General features: G+C 48.5%; 1 pseudogene; it reads left to right on the top strand.

Moving 5' to 3' along the window:
• Nucleotides 1–22,068: 22,068 nt before the first annotated feature.
• LOC123084141 (uncharacterized) lies at nt 22,069–22,779 on the top strand (annotated as a pseudogene).
• The last annotated feature ends 718 nt before the right edge of the window (nt 22,780–23,497 follow it).

The following is a 23,497-nucleotide window of genomic DNA, read 5'->3' as shown; positions in this document are numbered from 1 at the left end:
ATAGACCGTAGCCCCTGATGCTTTGTTCGGTGTTCACAAAGAAAAGCCGAATAGAGGATCAAATAATATCGCAGGAGTCTAATATAAGTATGTCAATATGCAGATGCAGGCTTCTCTGCTGGCGTCCGCCGCACTAACTGCGGAGGTCGCCATACTGAAGCAGGACCTTGATGGGTCCAAGAAAGAGCTCGGCCTTGTCAAGAGGCAGCTCGAGGAGAACAAGGGTAACTAATACCCCGTCTATAGATATATGTATATATAAAAAAGGACGTGATTGCACAATGACATGATCATTGTATGTTTTGCCTCGGGCCATGACTGAGGTGGCGACCCTGAAGCAAGCGCTGACGAAGGCCGAAGATACAGCGGCCAAGGAGTGCACCGAGCGAGAGAGGCACGAGGCTCGGGTGGGCGAGGTGCAACAAGAGCTCCAGGCTCTCGTGACGAAGCATGTGGCATTGGAGCTTGACTTGAAGACGCGGGAGTCTGAGCTTGTCGCGGCCCGTGAGAGCACGAAGAGTGCCAAGGCCGAGGCCTAGAAGGCCCTTCAGGAGATCGACGCGATGAAGGAGATAGCGGTGGGTAAGGCTTTCTATATGCAAAGCAAGCATGTAAAAGTGAATTACCGATTACTTACCCAAATGCGGAGCTCTTCAGGAGCATTCGCAGATTTGCCCCGCAGTGTGTCCGATGCCGCACAATTTTACCAGGCCGAGGACGGAAGCTCGACGGAGAAGCTATTCTAGTCTCAGTATGCTGAGGCCGAACATCCGGTGCCAATGAGCGACCAGCTGAAGCAGATGGTCGAGCTACATAAGGCGGCCGATCAGGCCATGAAGGGTTTCATAGTCCGGTTGTGGCCTGGTGACGCCCTTCCGAACAGCTTCTTCGGCCTGGTGAGGTGGCTTGTGGATGCCTGCCCACGGCTGGAGGTCGTCAAGCGATCCGTCTGCATTGAAGGTGCACGCCGGGCTTTCGCCCGTGTAAAAATGCAGTGGGTCAAGCTAGACGCCGTGAAGCTGATCAAGGAGGGGCCGCCGGAGGGCAAGGAGCACTGCCACCCCGAGATGTACTACGAGGGTGTTCTGTTGGGTGCCCATCTTATCGCGGATGAGTGTTCACAAAATGTAATTTGAATGAGACTTGCTCGTTTTGTCCTATATGTATGAAAACTTGTATCATATTCGCTATGCAATGCTTGTTAGAATTTAAAATATTACCTTATATTTGGCTGTTTATCCAATCTGAGAGATGGCTAGTCCTCGGCTTCTGCCCCCATGCCACGAGTGTTGGGGTGTTCGGGATAAACCTGAGCACTCTTGTTCCCATGTTTGGGTCTTTCGAGGGAGGTGCTCAGCACAACGAACAAGGCAACCGGACTAATAATGCTTTATCGCTCTCACTTAGCCATAGAATTCTATAATTTTAAATTTCGGCGAAGCCCCTGGTATTCGGAAGGCCAAATTCGGGGCGCGATACACGCCTGTAAGCCGGACAGAGCCGGCCCCTCGCCCTAAGCGGCATAAGTCTTTAGGGGCTCGAAAAACCTCACCGAACAACGACCAGTCTCTCGCCTTATCATAATAGTCAGTTTTAGCTTTCTCTACTGAGGTGCTCGGCCCGGCAGAACCAGGGCACAATCGCAGTAGTTCTCCTAGCGCTACCTTAGCCGATAGAGCGGAACGTAAGGTACCAAAACATAGGAGCCGGGCAAACCCAACATTTGACCAAAGACATGATTCGGAGCTGATGCATATAATGCTATAAGTTCGGGGTGCCGCACTTGTGAAAGTGTTCGGACTTTTCACACCGCATTGTGGGGTATGTGAGCCCCTGGTGTGTTGGCCTTACCAGAGTGTACGGTTGCAAGGCGTCATTAATGAACCTATATATATATATATATATATATATATATATATATATATAAAACAAGAATGCAATAATAGCTGTAATGTCATGCATTGTTTATTGAAAATTGCGTTAAAGCAGAGTGATACAGGTAGTGCGATAAGCAAAAGAGTAGGACTATGTCCCTTCCAAGGCCGAGCTGAGGAATGATATAAAATCTGTAATCAACCTGGGAATTCCGTAGCTGTCTGCCTCCTTGGTTGATGTATCATGTGTTCGGCAATAGATCTTCCGGACAGTGTTTCCAGAGATTAAAGTCCTGAAAGAAAAAGAAAAATACCCAAACCGGAAGCCCCTAGTGCGGTCTAGGCTGCGTTTTGGGGCGTGCCGCAGTTGTGCCCCCCGCCCCACCTGTGCCCATGGTATTCTTAATGCGTAATTATGTACGCGCGGCACGAATATCGTCGTTAGGCTGGGATTGGGGTGGCCGCCGTATTGCTACGCGAGCTCAGATCACGCCAGGCGGTCTATTTGCCGATTGCCCCGAGCGCGCTTGAAGGTGTCCGGGATTTGAAACGCTGAACTGGTAGATTGCCTTGAAAGGCTGCTTTGCGCTTCTGCAGTGAGGGCCGCGGTGTGCTCCTCTATTCGGAGAGAGCGCTCTGTGTTTCCATTGACTGTAATAACTCCACGAGGTCCTGGCATCTTGTGCTTGAGGTAGGCATAATGTGGTACCGCATTGAATCTAGCAAATGCGGTTCGTCCGAGCAGCGCGTGATAACCACTGTGGAACGGGACTATATCGAAGATTAACTCTTCGCTTTGGAAGTTATCCGGGGATCCGAAGACCACTTCCAGTGTAATTGAGCATGTGCAATACGCCTGGAATGACGCCCTTAAAGGTCTTTTTTGTGGGTTTGATCCTTGAGGGGTCTATACCCATTTTGCGCAATGTGTCCTGATAAAGCAGGTTCAGGCTGCTGCCGCCGTCCATAAGGACTCGAGTGAGGTGAAATCCGTCGATGATTGGGTCTAGGACCAGTGCGGCGAATCCGCCATGACGGATACTTGTGGGGTGGTCCCTGCGATCGAAGGTGATCGGACAGGAGGACCAAGGGTTGAACTTTGGGGCGACTGGCTCCAACGCATATACGTCCCTGAGCGCATGCTTCGCTCCCTCTTGGGGATGTGGGTTGCGTATATCATGTTCACCGTCCGCACTTGCTGGGGAAACCTCTTCTGTCCTCCAGTGTGTGGCTGCCGGGGTTCTTCCTCGTCATCGCTATGCGTCCCCTTGTCCTTATTTTCGGTAATTAACTTGTTGGCCTGCTTGAACACCCAACAATCCCTGTTGGTGTGATTGGCTGGCTTGTCTGGGGTGCCGTGTATTTGACACGAGCGATCGAGTATGCGGTCCAAGCTGGACGGACCCGGCGTACTTTGTTTAAATGGCTTTTTCCGCTGACCGGGTTTAGAGCCTTTGAATCCAGCGTTGACTACCGTATCCTCAGTATTTTTGTTGTTAATGCGGCGCTTATGCTTGTTGCAACATGACCTGCTATTGAAGTCCTTGGTATTTGAGGTACCATGGTTCTTTGATATGTTATTACTGCGAGCCAGCCAGCTGTCTTCTCCCGCACAAAAGCGGGTCATGAGCGTCGTGAGGCCTGCCATAGATTTCGGCTTTTCCTGACCAAGGTGCCGGGCTAGCCACTCGTCTCGAATGTTGTGCTTGAAAGCTGCTAAGGCCTCCGCATCCGGACAGTCGACGATTTGATTTTTCTTTGTGAGGAATCGAGTCCTGAATTGCCTGGCCGACTCTTCTGGCTGCTGAATTATGTGGCTTAGATCATCGGCGTCTGGTGGTCGCACATAAGTGCCCTGAAAGTTGTCGAGGAATGCGGCTTCCAGATCTTCCCAACAGCTAATGGAGTCCGCTGGCAAGCTATTAAGCCAATGCCGCGCTGGTCCTTTGAGCTTTAGTGGGAGGTATTTGATGGCATGTAAGTCATCACCACGGGCCATGTGGATGTGGAGGAGGAAGTCCTCAATCCATACTGCGGGATCTGTTGAGCCATCATATGATTCAATGTTTACAGGTTTGAAACCTTCTGGGAATTGATGTTCCATTACTTCGTCTGTGAAGCATAAGGGGTGTGCGGTGCCTCTGTATTGGGCTATATCGTGACGCATCTCGAATGGGTCTTGCCCGCTGTGTTCGGCCCGGCCGGATTTGCTTTTACTGTATTCGGCGTGACGTTTACTGTCTCGCAGAGTGGTGCGCCCTCGTGATCCATAGATCGATCTTGAATGCTTTGTTTTGTCCTCCAATATGTCTTGCAGGTCTGGCATATCTCCCCATGCCTTTTTATTTGAATGGCGTTGGGGTGGAGGCTGAGCTTTTGGCTGGAATGTCTCTCTATCGCGGCCACGAGGTGGCCGATCAGCCATATCATACGCTTCTTCCTCCAGTGGGGGTAGCAACCTGCGCCTTGGGTAACTCCTGGAGGAGCGCTCGAGTTTATAGTTCTCGACTACGAGGACTTCAGTCCATTTGTCGGCTAGTAGATCTTGATCAGCTTGAAGTTGCTGCTGCTTTTTCTTCAGGCTATTTGCCGTGGCCATAAGCCGGCGCTTGAAGCACTCTTGTTCGACGGGATCCTCTGGGATGGCGAATTCATCATCGCCGAGGCTTGCCTCGTCTTTGGAGGGGGGCATGTAATTGTCATCCTCCTCCTCTCCGCCAGCCGCTCTCTCAGGAGAGCTGGCTCCGTTATCCTCCTGCTCTAAATCTTGCTGGAGGGGATTGTTGTTGTCTTCGGCGCTATCCATAGTGTTATTATCTCCGGTGCCGGTATCACCACTTTTGCTTTGGTGGGACTTAGAGTGGCGCCGCTGACATCGGCGCTTGGGTTGCTTCTTGGAGGGGTCATCCTCTGCTATCTCGACGCCATTGCCCTCGTTGGGTGTATCCACCATGCATATGGCATATGACGAGGTGGCTTTCCAGTGTCCTATAGGCGCTGGTTCGTGTTCGTCTCCTACATCGTCGTCCATACCCTCGATGTCTTCGGAGTCGGAGTTGAGCATGTCGGTTAAATCATCGACAGTGGCTACGAATTGGGTGGTGGGTGGGCATTGAATTTCTTCGTCTTCCGCATCCTAATCATGTTGGCCATAATCCGGCCAGGGCTCTCCTGACAAAGAGAGAGTCCTTAGTGAATTCAGAATCTCGCCAAGGGGAGAGTGCTGAAAGATATCCACGGCAGTGAATTCCATGATCGGCGCCCAATCGGATTCGATTGGCAGTGGCGCGGACGGTTCGGAGTCCGGGAAAGAGTCCGGCACCTTGGAGTCACGGGCTGCGCAGAGGTTTATGGTGGTGTTTGGCTCGATCGTCGTTGAGACTGCAGCCCCTGAGGTGGTGTCTAGCCACCCATCCTCGATTGGCGCAGTTTGCTCCGAGCTAAGGGTCGGAGCAGATGCGGGCGCGGCCTCTGGGGCACTGTTCGGCGGCAGAGCTAGGTCATACCCATCGCGACAGTGGGGCGCGCCCGGCTGTGGCTTGAATTCGTCGAAGATCAAGTCTCCACGGATGTCAGCCGTGTAGTTCAAACTTCCAAATCTGACCTGATGGCCAGGGGTGTAGCTTTCAATCTTCTCCAGATGGCCAAGCGAATTAGCCTGCAGTGCAAAGCCGCCGAATACAAAGATTTGTCCGGGAAGAAAAGTCTCACCCTGGACCACATCGCTATCGATGATAATAGGAGCCATCAAGCCTAACGGCGACGACACGAAGGAACTCTCAATGAAAGCACCAATGTCGGTGTCAAAACCGGCGGATCTCGGGTAGGGGGTCCCGAACTGTGCATCTAGGCCGGATGGTAACAGGAGGCAGGGGCATGATGTTTTACCCAGGTTCGGGCCCTCTTGATGGAGGTAAAACCCTATGTCCTACTTGATTAATATTGATGATATGGGTAGTACAAGAGTAGATCTACCACGAGATCAGAGAGGCTAAACCCTAGAAGCTAGCCTACGGTATGATTGTATGTTGTAATTGTTGTCCTACGGACTAAAACCCTTCAGTTTATATAGCCACCGGAGAGGGTTAGGGTTACACAAGGTCGGTTACAAAGGAGGAGACATCCATATACGTATTTCCTAGCTTGCCTTCCACGCCAAGTAGAGTTCCATCCAGACACGAGACGAAGTCTTCAATCTTGTATCTTCATGGTCTAACAGTCCGACCAATGGAGATAGTCTGGCTCTCCGTAGACCCCCTAATACAGGACTCCCTCAGGCATGTTATTCAGTTTTGCGGTGAAAATGCTAGAATTGCTAAACCTTGTGCTAAAGATAAACATAGACCTGTGGTAGGCATGCCTGCTATTTCTGTTAAAATAGGAGATCATTGTTATCATGGCTTATGTGATATGGGTGCTAGTGCTAGTGCCATACCTATTGACTTATACAAAGAAATTATGCATGACATTGCACCTGTTGAGTTAGAAGAAATTGATGTTACTATTAAACTTGCTAATAGAGATACTATTTCACCAATGGGAATTGTTAGAGATGTTGAAGTCTTGTGTGGGAAAACTAAATGTTCTGCTGATTTTCTTGTTCTTGGTTCCCCACAAGATAGCTTTTGTCCCATTATATTTGGTAGACCCTTCTTAAATACTGTTAATGCTACGATAGATTGCACAAGGGATGTTGTTACTGTCGGCTTAGATGATAAGACTCATGAATTTAATTTCTCCAAATTTAGTAAACAACACCGTGAAGAAGAATTGCCTAGTAAGGATGAAATTATTGGTCTTGCTTCTATTGTCGTACCTCCTAAGGATCCTTTAGAACAATATTTGCTAGACCATGAGAATGATATGTTTATGAATGAAAGAAGGGAAATAGATGAAGTATTCTTTAAACAGGAACCTGTTCTGAAACACAATTTGCCTATTGAAATTCTAGGGGATCCCCCTCCACCTAAGGGTGATCCCGTGTTTGAGCTTAAACCGTTGCCTGATAATCTTAAATATGCTTATCTTGATGAAAAGAAGATATATCCTGTTATTATTAGTGCTAACCTTTCAGAGCATGAAGAAGAAAGATTATTGAAAACTCTGAAGAAGCATCGTGCTGCTATTGGATATACTCTTGATGATCTTAAGGGCATTAGTCCCACTCTATGTCAACATAAAATAAATTTGGAAGTAGATGCCAAACCAGTTCGTGATCCTCAACGACGTCTGAATCCTAAAATGAAAGAAGTGGTAAGAAAAGAAATACTAAAGAATCTGGAGGCAGGTATAATTTATCTCGTTGCTGATAGTCAGTGGGTAAGTCCTGTTCATTGTGTCCCTAAGAAGGGAGGTATTACTGTTGTTCCTAATGATAAAGATGAATTGATTCCACAAAGAATTATTACAGGTTATATGATGGTAATTGATTTCCGCAAATTAAATAAGGCTACTAAGAAAGATCATTACCCCTTACCTTTTATCGATCAAATGCTAGAAAGATTATGCAAACATACACATTACTGCTTTCTAGATGGTTATTCTGGTTTCTCTCAAATACCTGTGTCAGCTAAAGATCAATCAATGACTACTTTTACATGCCCTTTTGGTACTTTTGCTTATAGATGTATGCCTTTTGGTGTATGTAATGCACCTGCTACCTTTCAAAGATGCATGATGGCTATATTCTCTGACTTTGGTGAAAAGATTTGTGAGGTTTTCATGGATGACTTTTCCATCTATGGATCTTCTTTTGATGATTGCTTGAGCAATCTTGATCGAGTTTTGCAGAGATGTGAAGAAACTAATCTTGTCTTGAATTGGGAAAAGTGCCACTTTATGGTTAATGAGGGTATTGTCTTGGGGCATAAAGTTTCTGAAAGAGGTATTGAATTTGATAAAGCCAAGGTTGATGCTATTGAAAAGATGCCATGTCCCAAGGACATCAAAGTTATAAGAAGTTTCCTTGGTCACGCTGCATTTTATAGGAGGTTCATTAAGGACTTCACAAAAATTTCTTGGCCTCTGACTAATTTATTACAAAAAGATATACCATTTGTCTTTGATGATGATTGTGTAGAAGCATTTGAAATACTTAAGAAAGCATTAGTCTCTGCACCTATTGTTCAGCCACCTAATTGGAATTTACCCTTTGAAATTATGTGTGATGCTAGCAATTATGCTGTAGGTGTTGTTTTAGGGCAAAGAGTTGATAAGAAATTAAATGTTATCCATTATGCTAGTAAGACCCTAGACAATGCTCAAAGAAATTATGCTACTACTGAAAAGGAACTTTTAGCAGTTGTATTTGCTTGTGATAAGTTCAGACCTTATATTGTTGATTCTAAAGTAACTATCCACACTGATCATGCTGCTATTAAATATCTTATGGAGAAGAAAGATGCTAAACCTAGACTTATTAGATGGGTTCTCTTGCTAGTAGAATTTGATTTGCATATTGTTGATAGAAAAGGAGCTGAGAACCCCGTTGCAGACAACTTATCTAGGTTAGAGAATGTTCTTGATGACCCACTACCCATTGATGATAGCTTTCCTGATGAACAATTAAATGTCATAAGTACTTCTCGTAGTACCCCTTGGTATGCTGATTATGCTAATTACATAGTTGCTAAATTTATACCACCTAGCTTCACATACCAACAAAAGAAAAAGGTCTTCTATGATTTGAGACATTACTTTTGGCATGACCCACATCTTTATAAAGAAGGAGTAGATGGTGTTATTAGACGTTGTGTACCTGAGCATGAACAGGAACAGATCCTACGCAAGTGCCACTCCGAAACTTATGGAGGATACCACGCGGGAGATATAACTGCACATAAGGTATTGCAATCCGGTTTTTATTGGCCTACTCTCTTCAAGGATGCCCGTAAGTTTGTCCTATCTTGTGATGAATGTCAAAGAATTGGTAATATTAGTAGACGTCAAGAAATGCCTATGAATTATTCACTTGTTATTGAACCGTTTGATGTTTGGGGCTTTGATTATATGGGACCTTTTCCTGCCTCTAATGGATATACACATATTTTAGTTGCTGTTGATTATGTTACTAAGTGGGTAGAAGCTATTCCAACTAGTAGTGCTGATCATAACACTTCTGTTAAAATGCTTAAAGAAGTTATTTTTCCAAGGTTTGGAGTCCCTAGATATTTAATGACTGATGGTGGTTCACATTTTATTAATGGTGCTTTCCGTAAAATGCTTGCTAAATATGACGTCAATCATAGAATTGCATCTCCGTATCACCCACAGTCTAGTGGTCAAGTAGAATTGAGTAATAGAGAACTCAAATTAATTTTGCAAAAGACTGTCAATAGATCTAGAAAGAATTGGTCCAAGAAACTTGATGATGCATTATGGGCCTATAGAACTGCATATAAAAAATCCTAGGGGTATGTATCCGTATAAAATGGTATATGGAAAAGCATGTCACTTACCTCTCGAACTAGAACATAAGGCATATTGGGCTATTAAAGAGCTCAACTATGATTTCAAACTTGCCGGTGAAAAGAGGTTATTTGATATTAGCTCGCTTGATGAATGGAGAACCCAAGCTTATGAAAATGCCAAGTTGTTTAAAGAAAAGGTTAAAAGATGGCATGACAAAAGGATACAAAAGCGTGAGTTTAATGTAGGTGATTATGTATTGCTATACAACTCTCATTTAAGATTTTTTTTGCAGGAAAACTTCTCTCTAAATGGGAAGGCCCCTATGTTATCGAGGAGGTATATCGTTCCGGTGCCATAAAAATCAACAACTTCGAAGGCACAAATCCGAAGGTGGTAAACGGTCAAAGAATCAAACATTATATCTCAGGTAATCCCATAAATGTTGAAACCAATATTATTGAAACCGTAACCCCAGAGGAATACATAAGGGACACTTTCCAGAATGTTTCAGACTCCGAAAAGGAATAGGTATGTGGTACGGTAAGTAAACCGACTCCAAAACAATTTTTAAGGCAATATTTCTCCATTTTGGAATATTTAGAAAAAATATAAAATTAAGTAGCAGTCCAGGAAGGACATGAGGGTGGAGGGCGCGCCCTACCCCCCTGGGTGCACCATCCTACCTCGTGAGCTCCTCGTGTGCCTTTCGGACTCCATTTTCTTACACGATACTGATACGTCTCCAACGTATCTACTTTTCCAAACACTTTTGCCCTTGTTTTGGACTCTGAAAGAACATGTTATGCCCCCATGTTTGGTTTTGGTAATTGAAGACAATCTCTATGGACTAATGGTTGCCTTGAGTTATATTTGAAGGTTTTGTCCATAGGCTTTCCTTGGAGTACATGTGTTGGTTTCAAGGAGAGTTTGTGTCGACCAAGGTGCTATTCAAGGAATTATCCAAAGATTGGTCATTTGAGAGTTGAGCTTATTGCAAGCATGTCTTGAAGAAGAAGATTGTTTGATCATTCATGTTTACCTTCAAGACATCATCCAAATGAAGAGAGTTGGAAAGAATCAAGGTTGATCAAGACTAAGTCAAGAGTGAATCAAGGTGATCAACACATAAAGCGTACACGATGTACAGAGGGATCAAGTGATCCCATGGTATGGTAAGCATTGTCCATTACGCTTTGTGTACTAGCCCATGGTCTTCGTGAGAGTTCTTTGTGGGGTTAGGTTGCGGTGTGCAAATTCAAGTGAAGCATCATGAAGAGATCAAATGTTTGAAGCTTGTCGTCCATTGTGGTGACAATGGACTTGTGAAGATGTGCGGAAGAGTGGCTCACCCATAGTGGAGTATGGGGGAGCAATCAACTAGTCTCCATCGAGCCAACACAATCAAGAAAGGTGGTCCAACTTGAGGGAGTCAAGATCGTCATCATCTAGCTCAAGTGGACCATGTGCAAGGCAAAGGTTTTCCCTTGATAGGTTTTCTATTTTACCGGTCGCATGATGGTAGTTGGGAGACCGGGTCATAGGATCGATTGTCGTTCTATCAAGGGGGGCTCTCGATGAGTAGCTTGATCACATCATTCGTAGAGAGCTCAAACCATTGCATCCTTGCATCATATTTCTTGGTTCTTGTTTACTTCTCTTTCTGAGTCTTAGATCTTATGGTCATCTTGATGACAAGCTTGAGTTCATCGAAAACGGAGTTCGCATGCATCTTCTATGATGTTTTCGGTGTTGGAGGTTTTACCGGTCTTTTTCGAGGAAGGGTTCTCACCATTTTCTTATGGGTGTTTTCTCATTTGCTTATTATTTATATTTCTATCAATATTGTGTTAGCCCATGTCGTTAGCTTTCCAACAAACTTGGTTTCATTGAATTCGGAGTCAGTTTGCAGAAGTTATGGCTGTTTTTGTAAAGGCTGCAGTGATACTACCGTGGCTAGAGTGGATGTAATTTTTTACTACCGCTCCAGAGCAGTACTACCGCAGCTCCTGAGCGGTAGTACCGCTCCAGGGTAGAACTACCACGGCTCCTAAGCGGTAGTACCGCTCCGGACCAAAATCTCGTGTTTTTCTCAGCGGAAGTAGGCACGGAAGTTTTTTTTTTGAACCGCTCACAAGCAGTAGTACTGCTACCATTTGCGGAAGTACCGTGAGGTCGAGCAGTAGTACCGTGAGGACGAGCGGTAGTACCGCTCCGGCGGTTCTACTGGCCTTTTGCCTCCTCGCTGTTGTTTTTCAAAGGGGTACTCTCGCCCTAGCGGTAGTACCGCTCCTTGGAGTGGTAGTACCGCTCTGTGCGGGCTGTGAGCATAACGGTTGGATTTTTCCCCACCTATAAAAGGGGGTCTTCTTCCCCAATGAACCCAATCTCTTGAGCTCGTTTTTCCCCCATTGTTGACCTTCTTTGAGCTTGCTAACTCTCAATCCATCCATGGATTCTAGCTAGTTTTTGAGGGAAAAGAGAGAGGAGATCTAGATCCACATTTCCACCAATCACTTTCTCCTCTTTGTGAGGGGAACCCCGGGGATCTAGATCTTGGAGTTCTTGGTGTTCTCCTTCTTGTCTTCATCTCATTTTCCTCCCTAGCATTAGTTGCTTCGGTGGGATTTGAGAGAGAAGGACTTGGGCACTCCGTGTGCCCTTGCCATTGCATTTGGTGCATCGGTTTGAGTTCTCCACGTGATACGTGGAAGTTACAAGTTGAGAAGCTTATTACTCTTGGGTGCTTGGTACTGTTGAGCTTGTTCCTCTTGGGTGCTTGGGCGCCCTAGACGGTTGGTGGTGTTTGGAGCTCAATCATTGTGGTGTAAAGCTCCGCGCAAGCATCGGGGTCTCTAATTAGGTTGTGGAGATCGCCCCGAGCAATTTGACGGGCACCGTTGACCGCCCCAAGGGTTGCCAAAGTGTACGGGTTCGGTGACCGCCCCCAAGGGTTGCCATTTGTACGAGTTCAGTGACCGCCCTCAAGGGTCCCTTAGTGGAACCACGACATCTTGCATTGTGCGAGGGTGTGAGGAGATTACGGTGGCCCTTGTGGCTTCTTGGGGAGCACTGTGCCTCCACACCACTCCAAACAGAGATTAGCATCCGCAAGGGTGTGAACTTCGGGATACATCGTTGTCTTCGTGTGCCTCGGTTATCTCTTACCCGAGCTCTTTACTTATGCACTTTACTTTGTGATAGCCATATTGTTTCTTGTCATATATCTTGCTATCACCTAGTAGTTTATCTTGCTTAGCATAAGTTGTTGGTGCACATAGGTGAGCCTAGTTGTTTTAGGTTTTGTGCTTGGCAAATTAACCGCTAGGTTTATTCCACATTTGTTCAAGCCTAAACCGTAATTATTTTAAAGCACCTATTCACCCCCCTCTAGGCGACATCCACGATCTTTCAATTGGTATCAGAGCCTCGTCTCTCTTTATTGGGCTTAACCGCCTAGAGAGTAAGGATGTCGACTAGGGGTTTAGGATTCTCTGACACTCTTAGTTTTGATGGCACAAATTTTGATGTTTGGGTAATTTGCATGCTTAATCTCTTTAGGGTCATGGACCCAAATTTAGAGCGAATTGTAGATATGGGTTTTCTCCTCCAAAGGATCCCCAAAGATTATCTTTAGAGGATGAGAAAAACTCTTATCTCAATGCTCAAGCTTCTAATGTGCTTTTTGATGCTTTCAGCAATGTAGTTATATTTCAACTCATGTCATTTCGGGATGCTCATGAGTTGTGGACAAAGCTTCAAGATAAATATGGCGTGTCCAAGTTTTGTGGGGATGATTGTTCTCCCTCCACATCCGGTCGTATAGTCTTCTCAACTTCTTCTACTTCACCTACATGTGGTTTGCCACAAGGTAATGATATGGTGAGTAGTGTTGGTCATTGCAATGATGATAGTATGCTTATTGTGGATGATCCTTCATCACTATCTTATTGCAATGCTCCTTCTTTGGGCTTTAACACTTCGAGCACTCCAAATGTTTCACATGCTTGTGTTGATAGTCCCTGCATATCATGTAGAAATTGCTTGACTAAATCTCATGATGATATGTTTGCTATATCCTGTTGCCATGATAAAAATGCTTGTATTTCCTCGAGTTGTGGTGCTAACAATGTAGAGGAAACCCAACACTCCATGGAACAAGATGTGGTTTTAAATGGTGCTTCAAGGGATCCTACATCATCATCTATTCCTTTTTGCCTTATGGCTAAGGCTTCAAAGGTATCTCCTACTTTGAAACCCAATATGTCTCTTGATGATGATGTTGATGCTAATAATGATGAGGATAATGATGAAGAGAATGATAATGGTGCCTCCTTAAAAATTAAGGGGGAAATGGTTTTTAAGTCTCTTCATAAAAATAAAATTGCTCATTCCAACTTCATGGAAATCATGTCCATTGCCATTGAGGGCAAGAATTATATTGATGAGTTGGAATCTCGTCTTGAGGAGCATGAGGTCACCATTGATAAAATGGAAGGTCATGAGCGTGATTACGCTAATGAGATTGCAGACCTCTCTCAAGCTCTTGAACTTGAACAAACCACCAAGGAATCTCTTGAGGAGACTTTTGCTCTAGAATTATATAGAGTGAGGGAATCTCGTGATAGAGCTCTTGAGGTGGCCAGTGATTTTGAAACTAAAAATGAGGAGTGAGGGAGTCCTGGATTAGGGGGTGTCCGGATGGCCGGACTATACCTTCAGCCGGACTCCTGGACTATGAAGATACAAGATTGAAGACTTTGTCCCGTGTCCGAAAGGGACTTTCCTTGGCATGGAAGGCAAGCTTGGCGATACGGATATGTAGATCTCCTACCATTGTAACCGACTTTGTGTAACCCTAACCCCGTCCGGTGTCTATATAAACCGGAGGGTTTTAGTCCGTAGGACAACATACACAACAACAATCATACCATAGGCTAGCTTCTAGGGTTTAGCCTCTTCGATCTCGTGGTAGATCTACTCTTGTACTACCCATATCATCAATATTAATCAAGCAGGACGTAGGGTTTTACCTCCATCGAGAGGGCCCGAACCTGGGTAAAACTTCGTGTCCCTTGCCTCCTGTTACCATCCTGCCTAGACGCATAGTTCGGGACCCCCTACCCGAGATCCGCCTGTTTTGACACTGACATTGGTGCTTTCATTAAGAGTTCCTCTGTGTCGTCGTCGTCAGGCTTGATGGCTCCTACGATCATCAATGGTGATGCAGTCCAAGGTGAGACCTTCCTCCCCGGACAGATCTTCGTCTTCGGCGGCTTCGCACTGTGGGCCAATTCACTTGGCCATCTGGAGCAGATCGAAAGCTATGCCCCTGGCCGTCAGGTTAGATTTGGAAGCTTAAACTACACGGCTGACATCCGCGAGGACTTGATCTTTGACGGATTCGAGCCACTATCGAGCGCGCCGCACTGTTATGACGAGCATGATCTAGCTCTGCCGCCGAACAGTGCCCTGGAGGCCGCACCCGCATCGGCTTCGACCCTTAATTCGGAGACAACTGCGCCGATCGAGGATGGGTGGTTGGACGCCGCCTCGAGGGCTGTGATCCCAATGGCGATCGAGCCGAACACCAGCCCCGCACTCTGCGAGACTCGTGACCTCAAGGAGCCGGACTCCTCTCCGGACTCTGAACCCTCCGCGCCCCTGCCGATCGAATCCAATTGGGCGCCGATCATGGAGTTTACTGCTGCGGACATCTTTCAGCACTCGCCTTTCAGCGATATTCTGAAGACACTGAAGTCTCTCTCTTTATCAGGAGAGCCCTGGCCGGTCTACGGTCAGCAAGGTTGGGATTCGGACGATGAAGAAATTCAAAGCCCACCCACCCCCCACTTTGTAGCCACTGTCGATGACTTAACCGACATGCTCGACTTCGACTCCGAAGACATCGACGGTATGGACGCTGATGAAGGAGACGATGAAGAACTAGCGCCTATCAGGCCCTGGAAAGCCACCTCGTCATATGACATATACATGGTGGACACCCCAAAAGAAGGAGATGGCGATGGAATAGCGGAGGATGACCCCTCCAGGAAACAGCCTAAGCGCCAGCGTCAGCGGCGCCACTCAAAATCCCGCCAAAACAAATACGGTGATTCCAGCACGGGAGATAATAATACTCCGGAAAGTGCCGAAGAAAACCCCCTCCAGCAAGATTTAGCACAGGAGGATGGAGAAACCAGCCCTCATGAGAGAGCGGCAGACAGAGAGGTCGAGGACGATAATTATATGCCTCCCTCCGAAGACGAGGCAAGCCTCGACGACGACGAATTCGTCGTGCCAGAGGATCCCGTCGAGCAAGAGCGTTTTCAATGCAGGCTTATGGCCACGGCAAGAAGCCTCAAGAAAAAATAGCAACAGCTTAGAGCCGATCAAGATTTGCTACTCGACAGATGGACTGAAGTCCTTGCGGCCGAAGAGCATAAACTCGAACGCCCCTCCAAGAGCTACCCAAAGCGCAGGTTGCTACCCCGATTAGAGGAGGAAGCACTTGATGCAGCCGACCGGCCACCTCGTGGCCGCGACAGAGAGGCCTCTCGGCCCTCCACTCAAGCCGCACCCCGTACCAAGGCACGGGAATATGCGCTAGACTTACGAGATATGTTGGAGGACAAGGCAAGGCAAACAAGATCGATCTACGGATCGCGTGGGCGCCCCACGGCTCGAGATGGTAACCGTCACACCGGCCACAAATTCGGCAGTGCCGAACACAGTAGACAAAGCTCATTGGAGCTACATCGTGATATAGCCCAGTACAGAGGCGCCGCACACCCACTATGCTTCACAGACGAAATAATGGATCATCAAATCCCCGAGGGTTTCAAACCCGTAAATATCGAATCATATGGTGGCACAACAGATCCTGCGGTATGGATCGAGGATTATCTCCTTCATATCCACATGGCCCGCGACGATGATTTCCACGCCATCAAATACCTCCCACTCAAGCTTAAAGGACCAGCTCGGCATTGGCTTAACAGCTTGCCAACAGGATCAATCAGTTGTTGGGAGGACCTGGAAGCCGTATTCCTCGACAATTTCCAGGGCACTTATGTGCGACCCCCAGACGCCGATGACCTAAGTCACGTAATTCAGCAGCCAGAGGAATCGGCCAGGAAATTCTGGACACGGTTCCTAACAAAGAAAAATCAAATAGTCGACTGTCCGGACGCTGAGGCCCTAGTAGCCTTCAAGCACAATATCCGTGATGAGTGGCTTGCCCGGCACCTTGGACAGGAAAAGCCGAAGTCTATGGCAGCACTCATGACACTCATGACCTGCTTTTGCGCGGGAGAAGATAGCTGGCTTGCTCGTAACAACAATATGACCAAGAACCCTGGTAATTCGGATACCAGGGACAGTAGTGGCAGGTCGCGTCACAACAAGCAGAAGCGCCGCATTAACAGCGACAATACTGAGGATACGGCAGTTAATGCCGGATTCAGAGGCTCTAAATCTGGTCAGCGAAAAAAGCCATTCAAAAGGAATCCTAGGGGCCCGTCCAGTTTGGACCGAATACTCGACCGCTTATGCCAGATACATGGCACCCCCGAAAAGCCGGCCAATCACACCAACAGGGATTGTTGGGTGTTCAAGCAGGCAGGCAAGTTAAACGCCGAAAATGAAGACAAGGGGCTGCATAGCGATGACGATGAGGAGCCCCGGCTGCCGAACAACAGTGGACAGAAGGGTTTTCCCCCACAAGTGCGGACGGTGAACATGATATACGCAACCCACGTCCACAAAAGGGAGCGGAAGCGCGCGTTAAGGGACGTATACGCGGTAGAGCCAGTCGCCCCAAAGTTCAACCCATGGTCCTCCTGCCCGATCACCTTTGATCGAAGGGACCACCCCACTAGCATCCGTCATGGCGGATTCACCGCATTGGTTCTAGACCCAATTATTGACGGATTTCATCTCACTAGAGTCCTTATGGACGGCGACAGCAGCCTGAACCTGCTTTACCAGGATATAGTGCGGAAAATGGGCATAGATCCCTCGAGGATTAAGCCCACCAAAACGACCTTTAAAGGCGTAATACCAGGTGTAGAGGCCAACTGTACAGGCTCAGTCACACTTGAAGTGGTCTTCGGATCTCCGGATAATTTCTGAAGCGAGGAGTTAATCTTCAACATAGTCCCATTCCGCAGTGCCTATCACGCACTGCTTGGGCGAACCGCATTCACCAAGTTCAATGCGATACCGCACTACGCATACCTTAAGCTCAAAATGACAGGCCCTCGAGGAGTAATTACGGTCAATGGAAACACCGAACGCTCCCTCCGAACGGAGGAGCACACGGCGGCCCTTGCAGCAAAAGTACAAAGCAGCTTGTCTAGGAAGTTCTCCAGTTCGTCCATTAAACGACCGGACACCGTCAAGCGCGCCCGGAGTAACCTACAACAAGACCGCCTGGCACGACCCGAGAAGGCGTAGCAATGCGGCCCCAACCCTAGCCCTCGCAAAAATGTGATACCAGTACTTCACGTACATAACTACACTCTAGAAATACCATGGGTACAGGGGGAGGGGCACCATCACGGCACGCCCGAAACATGGCTTAAACCGCACCAAGGGCTGCCGATTTTTTAATTTTCTCTTACTTTCAGGACTCCACTCTTTGGAAGGCCTGTTCGGCAGTTCAATTGCGGCACAAACGATGCAAGAACTAGGGAAGCAGACAAGCCACGCCGCATTACGGAACTCCCAGGTGGTCTCTATCACGAGCAGTATACCTGTTTCGCATACTATTCCGCAGCTTGCCCCTGGAACGGACATGTTACATAGTCCAACCTTTTGCTTATCGCATTATTTGTATCGTTCTGCTTTGATCGCAGCCCTCTTTAATAAATAGTTCATAGCTTCTGTCTATTTTTGCATTACTCTTATATATATATATATATATATATATATATATATATATATATATATATATATGTTCCTTAACGACATATTGCACCCGTACACTTTAGTACGGCCTAAATACGCCCGCGGCTTTAGTACTCCTCAATATGGTGTGAGAAGTCCGAACACTTTAACAAGTGCGTCACCCCGAACTTATAGCATTATATGCATCGGCTCCGAATCATGTCTTGGGTCAATAGTTGGGTTTGCCCGGCTCCTATGTTTTGGTGCCTTATGTTCCGCTATATCGGCTAAGGTAGCACTAGGAGAACCACTGCGATTGTGCCCCAGTTGAGCTGGGTCGAGCACCTCAGTGGAGAAAGCTAAAACTGACTGTCATGATGAAGCGAGAGCTGGTCGCTGTTCGAGAGGTTTTTCGAGTCCCTAAAGACTTATGCCGCTTAGAGTGAGGAGCCAGCTCTCTCCGTCCAAGGCGTGGATAGCACCCCGAACTCGGTCTTCCGAATACCAGGGGCTTCGCCGAAATTTAAAATTATAGAATTCTATGGCTAAGTGAGAGTGTTCACGCATTATAGTCCGATTGCCTTGTTCGTTGGGCTGAGCGCCTCCCTCGAAGGACCCAAACATGGGAAAAAGAGCGCTCAGGTTTATCCCCGAACACCCCAGCACTAGCGGCACGGGGGCAAAAGCCGACGACTTGCCATCTCTCAGAATTGATAAATAGCCGCACAGAAGGTAATATTTTAAATTCCAATAGCATTGCTTAGCGCATATGAACAAGTTTTCAGCGCACAGGACAAAACGAGCAAGTTTCACTCAAAAATTACATCCCTAGAACATTCATCCACCACAAGGCAGGCACCCTTCAGAACATCCTTATAATAATTATCGGGCTTGCGATGCTCTTTCCCCGGCGGCGGCCCGTCCTTCACAAGCTTCTCAGCATCCAGCTTGCCCCAGTGCACCTTAGCACGGGCAAGGGCCCTACGGGCACCTTCAATGCAGACGGAGCGCTTGATGACTTCGAGCCTTGAATAGGCCTCCCCCAGCTGCCGCACCAGCCTGAAATAGCTCCCAGGCAGAGCCCCTCCAGGCCACAGCCGAACTATGAGGCCCTTCATGGCCTGTTCGGCCGCCTTGTGGAGCTCGACCAGTTGCTTCAGCTGGTCGCTCAGGGGCACGGGGTGTCTGGCCTCAGCATACTGAGACCAGAACACCTTCTCTGTCGAGTTGCCCTCCTCTGCTCGATAGAATGCGGCGGCATCGGACACACTCCAGGGAAGATCTGCGAACGCTCCTGGAGAGCTCCGGATTCGGGTAAGTAACAAGTAACTCACGTTTATGTGTTTGCTTTGCATAAAGAATGCCTTACCCGCTGCTATCTTCTTCACCTCATCCAACTCCTGGAGGGTCTTCTGGGATTCGGCTTTGGCAGACTTGGCATTTTCAATAGCCACCGCGAGCTCGGACGCTCGCGTCTTTGAGTCAAGCTCCAAACTCTCATGTTTTTTCATGAGAGCCTAGAGCTCTTGCCGTACCTTGCCAACCTCGGCCTCATACTTCTCCCGCTCGGTGCGCTCCGTGGCCGCCCTCTTCTCGGCCTCGACCAGCGCTTGCTTAAGGGTCGCCACCTCAGACGTGGCCCCTACAATAGCCATGATAATCCTGTCATTTTTTGCAATTGCAACTTTTTATATCTATATTTAAACAAGGTATTTCTTCCCTTCATTGTCCTCGAGCTGCTTCTTGGCACGCCCGAGCTCTTGCTCGGACCGCTCGAGGTTCTGCTTTAGCGTGTCCACTTCCGCATCAGTGCGGCGGACGCAAGCAAAGAAGCCTGCATACGCATATTGACTCCTTTTTGTTAGACTCCTGTGAATTTTATTTGATCCTCTATTCGGCTTTTCTTCCTGAACGCCAAACAGAGCGTCAGGGGCTACTGTCTATGCGGTAATATTATTTACACATTCTTTACTTACCTCAAAGCCTGTTAAAAGGCTAGTACAAGCTTCAGTCAGTCCGCTCTTGGCGGACTAAACCTTCTGGACCACCGCACTCATAATGGTGTGGTGCTGCTCGTCGATGGAGGCGCCTTGGAGCGCCTTCAACAGATTGTCCGGCGCCTCCGGTTGGACGGGGGTCACCGGCACGGTGGACTTGCTCCTCTTGGAAGGTGGTCCCCCGCCGGACTCTGGAACCTTTGAAGGTTCCGGAGTGGTGTCCGGCCTAGAGCCAGACTTGGAGCCCTGGGGGGTTTCATCCCCTTTACTCCTGGAGTCTGGGAGGTCGCCTTGTGGCGCCTCCAGGACCACCTCCTCCCGGCTTGGAACCTGTTGGGACAACACTTCGGTGTCGTCTGTAGGGAGGGGGGAGGAAGCCGTCGGAAGCGAGTTCACATCCGACGAGTCCAGTGAGCCGCTCGACGACGTGTCGAGCCGGTCTTTGGGTGGGCTGCATAAACATATTCGACATAAGGGAAAGCCGTGCAATAAACAAATACTATGAATTACTCTGGTATCCGGATACTTACAATTTTGCCAGGGGCTTGGTCCTGGGCGGCCATTCCTCTCCGCCATCGTCGGCATCGGTGGAGTAGTCCGGAGGAAGGATTTTCCCCTTCTTGGACCCTCCGGTCTCCCCAGAGAGGGCGGCCTTCCTTTTCTTCTCTCCTCCCGCTGGAGGGGGAGAGGTATCTTCTTCTTCCTCCTCGTCTTCACAGGAGGAATGTGCCTCGGAACCGTCGGATGATGGATCCGACACCTCCTGGCGCCGGGCACTCTTCCGAGTCCCCGTGGCCTTTTTCGCGGCCTTCTTCTCCGGTACCACATAGGGTGCCGGAACCAGCAGCTTCGCCAAGCGAGCGTCCGCTGGGCGTTCGGGCAAAGGAACCGGACAGTTGATCTATTCGGACGTCACCTGCCAATCCTGTCAAAGGTAAGGGAGCTTAGATCCCGCATGGAGTCAAACTATGAAAAACGGATACCCTGTAAAAGGAAAAAACAGCTTACCGCATGCGCGTGACGCTGCATACTGAATCCAACGATCCTCGGTAGCGGATGCGGGGGCCTTTGCGCCCTTGAAAAGCACCTTCCAGGCATCTTCGTACGTCGTGTCGAAGAGCCTGCTCAGAGTTTGGTGCCGCACCGGGTCGAACTCCCACGGGTTGAAAGCCCGTTGTTGACACGGGAGGATCAGGTGGATGAGCATAACCTGGACTACGTTGACAAGTTTGAGTTTCTTGTCCACCAAGGTTTGGATGCATGTTTGGAGTCCGGTCAGCTCTCCTTTTTTACCCCACGACAGGCCCATCTCCTTCCAGGAGGTGAGCTGCGTAGGGGGTCCGGATCGAAACTTGGGGGCTGCGACCCATTCGGGGTCGCGCGGCTCGGTGATGTAAAACCATCCCGATTGCCACCCCTTCAGGGTCTCCACAAAGGAACCCTCGAGCCATAAGACGTTGGCCATATTGCCCACCATGGCGCCTCTGCACTCCGCCTGGTTGCCACGCATCACCTTCGGCTTGACATTGAAAGTCTTGAGCCATAGGCCGAACACTACTAGGGAAAACCTTATACACAGAATCTTAGCAGCAGCGCGGTTTAAAAACAAACGCTACTGCTAATTAGCAGTAGCGAGCTTGAGGAAACCGCGCTACTAATAACCCGATAGTAGTAGCGCGGGTTTTTACCCCTTGCTACTACTAAGTGATTTCCACCATGCCTCCCGGGACCAGCTGTACTAGTAGCGTGGGTTATATACCCCACGCTACCACCTGCATCTGCCCCCACCCCACCAACCATCCTATGCCATGTCTCAAAAAAAACACTCAACGCCCGATCCAGATCCCCAATCCCGTCTCCACTCCCACCTCCTCTCCTCCTCTCCCAAGTCCCAACCCGCCATGGAGAGGGAGCCGCCCGCGCAGGGCCCCCCCAGTGCCGCCGCCGCCTATGGCTCGCCCCGCTGCAGGGTGTGGAAGCGGTGCGTCCACTCCGGCCACCACGACAGCGCCACCTAGGGCCACGCCACCGCCGCCGACTTCGCGCCCGTGCCCAGGATGTGCCGCCTCGTCATGGACAACTACGCCCCGCCCGACCTCCTCGTTGCGCCGCCCCTCCTGCTCGACCCCTCAAACGTCGTGCGCTGCCGCAGCTACGCCGACACGGGGGGCCGGGTCACGCCCTACCTCGTCTACCTCAACCACGCGCACGCCGACTTCGTGCTCGCGCTGCGCGGCCTCAACCTCGGCCGCGAGTCCGACTACGCACTGCTCCTCGACAACCGCCTCGGCAAGCGCCGCTTCGACGGCGGCTACGTCCACAACGGCCTCCTCTGCGCCGCCGGCTAGGTGCTCGACAGGGAGTGCGACCTGCTCCGGGACCTCCTCGACCGGTACCCCGCCTACACGCTCACCTTCACGGGCCACTCCCTCGGCACCGGCGTCACCGCCATGCTCACCATGGTCGTCGTGCTCAACCTTGACAAGCTCGGCAAGGTCGAGAGGGGCCGCACCAGGTGCTACGCCATGGCCCCCGCCCGCTGTATGTCGCTCAACCTCGCCGTCAGATACGCCGATGTCATCAACTCCATCGTGCTGCAGGTGACTCACTGATGATCCAATTGATTTGGTTGCTTGCTTGTCTGAATTTGGTGGTTACAAGTTCAGTTGTAGAAGAATTTGGGTTACATGTAGTATGTCTGAATTTGGGTTACATGTAGCTGTCAGACTGAATTTTGGTGGATACCTGCTCTGCTTCTGAGTAATATAAACATTGCATTGCAGAATCTAGTATAATGCCTATCTGAATTTTGCTGGGTGCTTCCTTGTTGCTAGAAATTCAGTTGCAGAATTTAGTTACATGCCTATCTGAATTTTGGTGAGTGCTTGCTTCCTGCTAAATTCAGTTATTACAGAAGTTAGTTACATGCCTGTCTGAATTTTGGTGAGTGCTTGCTTCCTGCTAAAAGTTCAGTTGCATAATTTAGTTTCATGTCTATCTGCATTTTGTTGGGTGCTACTTCTGTCAGATAAGAATCTGGTTCAGTTAAAAACTGCACTGTCAAATCTGGACAGCCAGCTTCTAGGTGAAAAACGAGTTAGTTATTCTTAGAATTTCGAGTTGCCTCTATATGAAATTTGTAAAGAAAGTTCCAAGCTTTCCGTAGAGTATTTATTTGCGTCGTTTGGATGTATGGTTTGAGAGCAGCCATCGTTTTAGTTTGTTGTCCCGAAAGTTAGTATCCTGAGCGCATTGTTTTCGTATGCCAGTTTACAGCCTTATAGAGGCTGTTTTAAAAAAAGTTTCAATACGAATTTTGTAGAGGGTACT

Source organism: Triticum aestivum, chromosome 4A (genome assembly GCF_018294505.1).
Source record: "Triticum aestivum cultivar Chinese Spring chromosome 4A, IWGSC CS RefSeq v2.1, whole genome shotgun sequence".
NCBI classification, from domain to species: domain Eukaryota; kingdom Viridiplantae; phylum Streptophyta; class Magnoliopsida; order Poales; family Poaceae; genus Triticum; species Triticum aestivum.
Note: the sequence above shows the minus strand (reverse complement) of the source record. Positions and strands in the feature narration are given on the sequence as shown.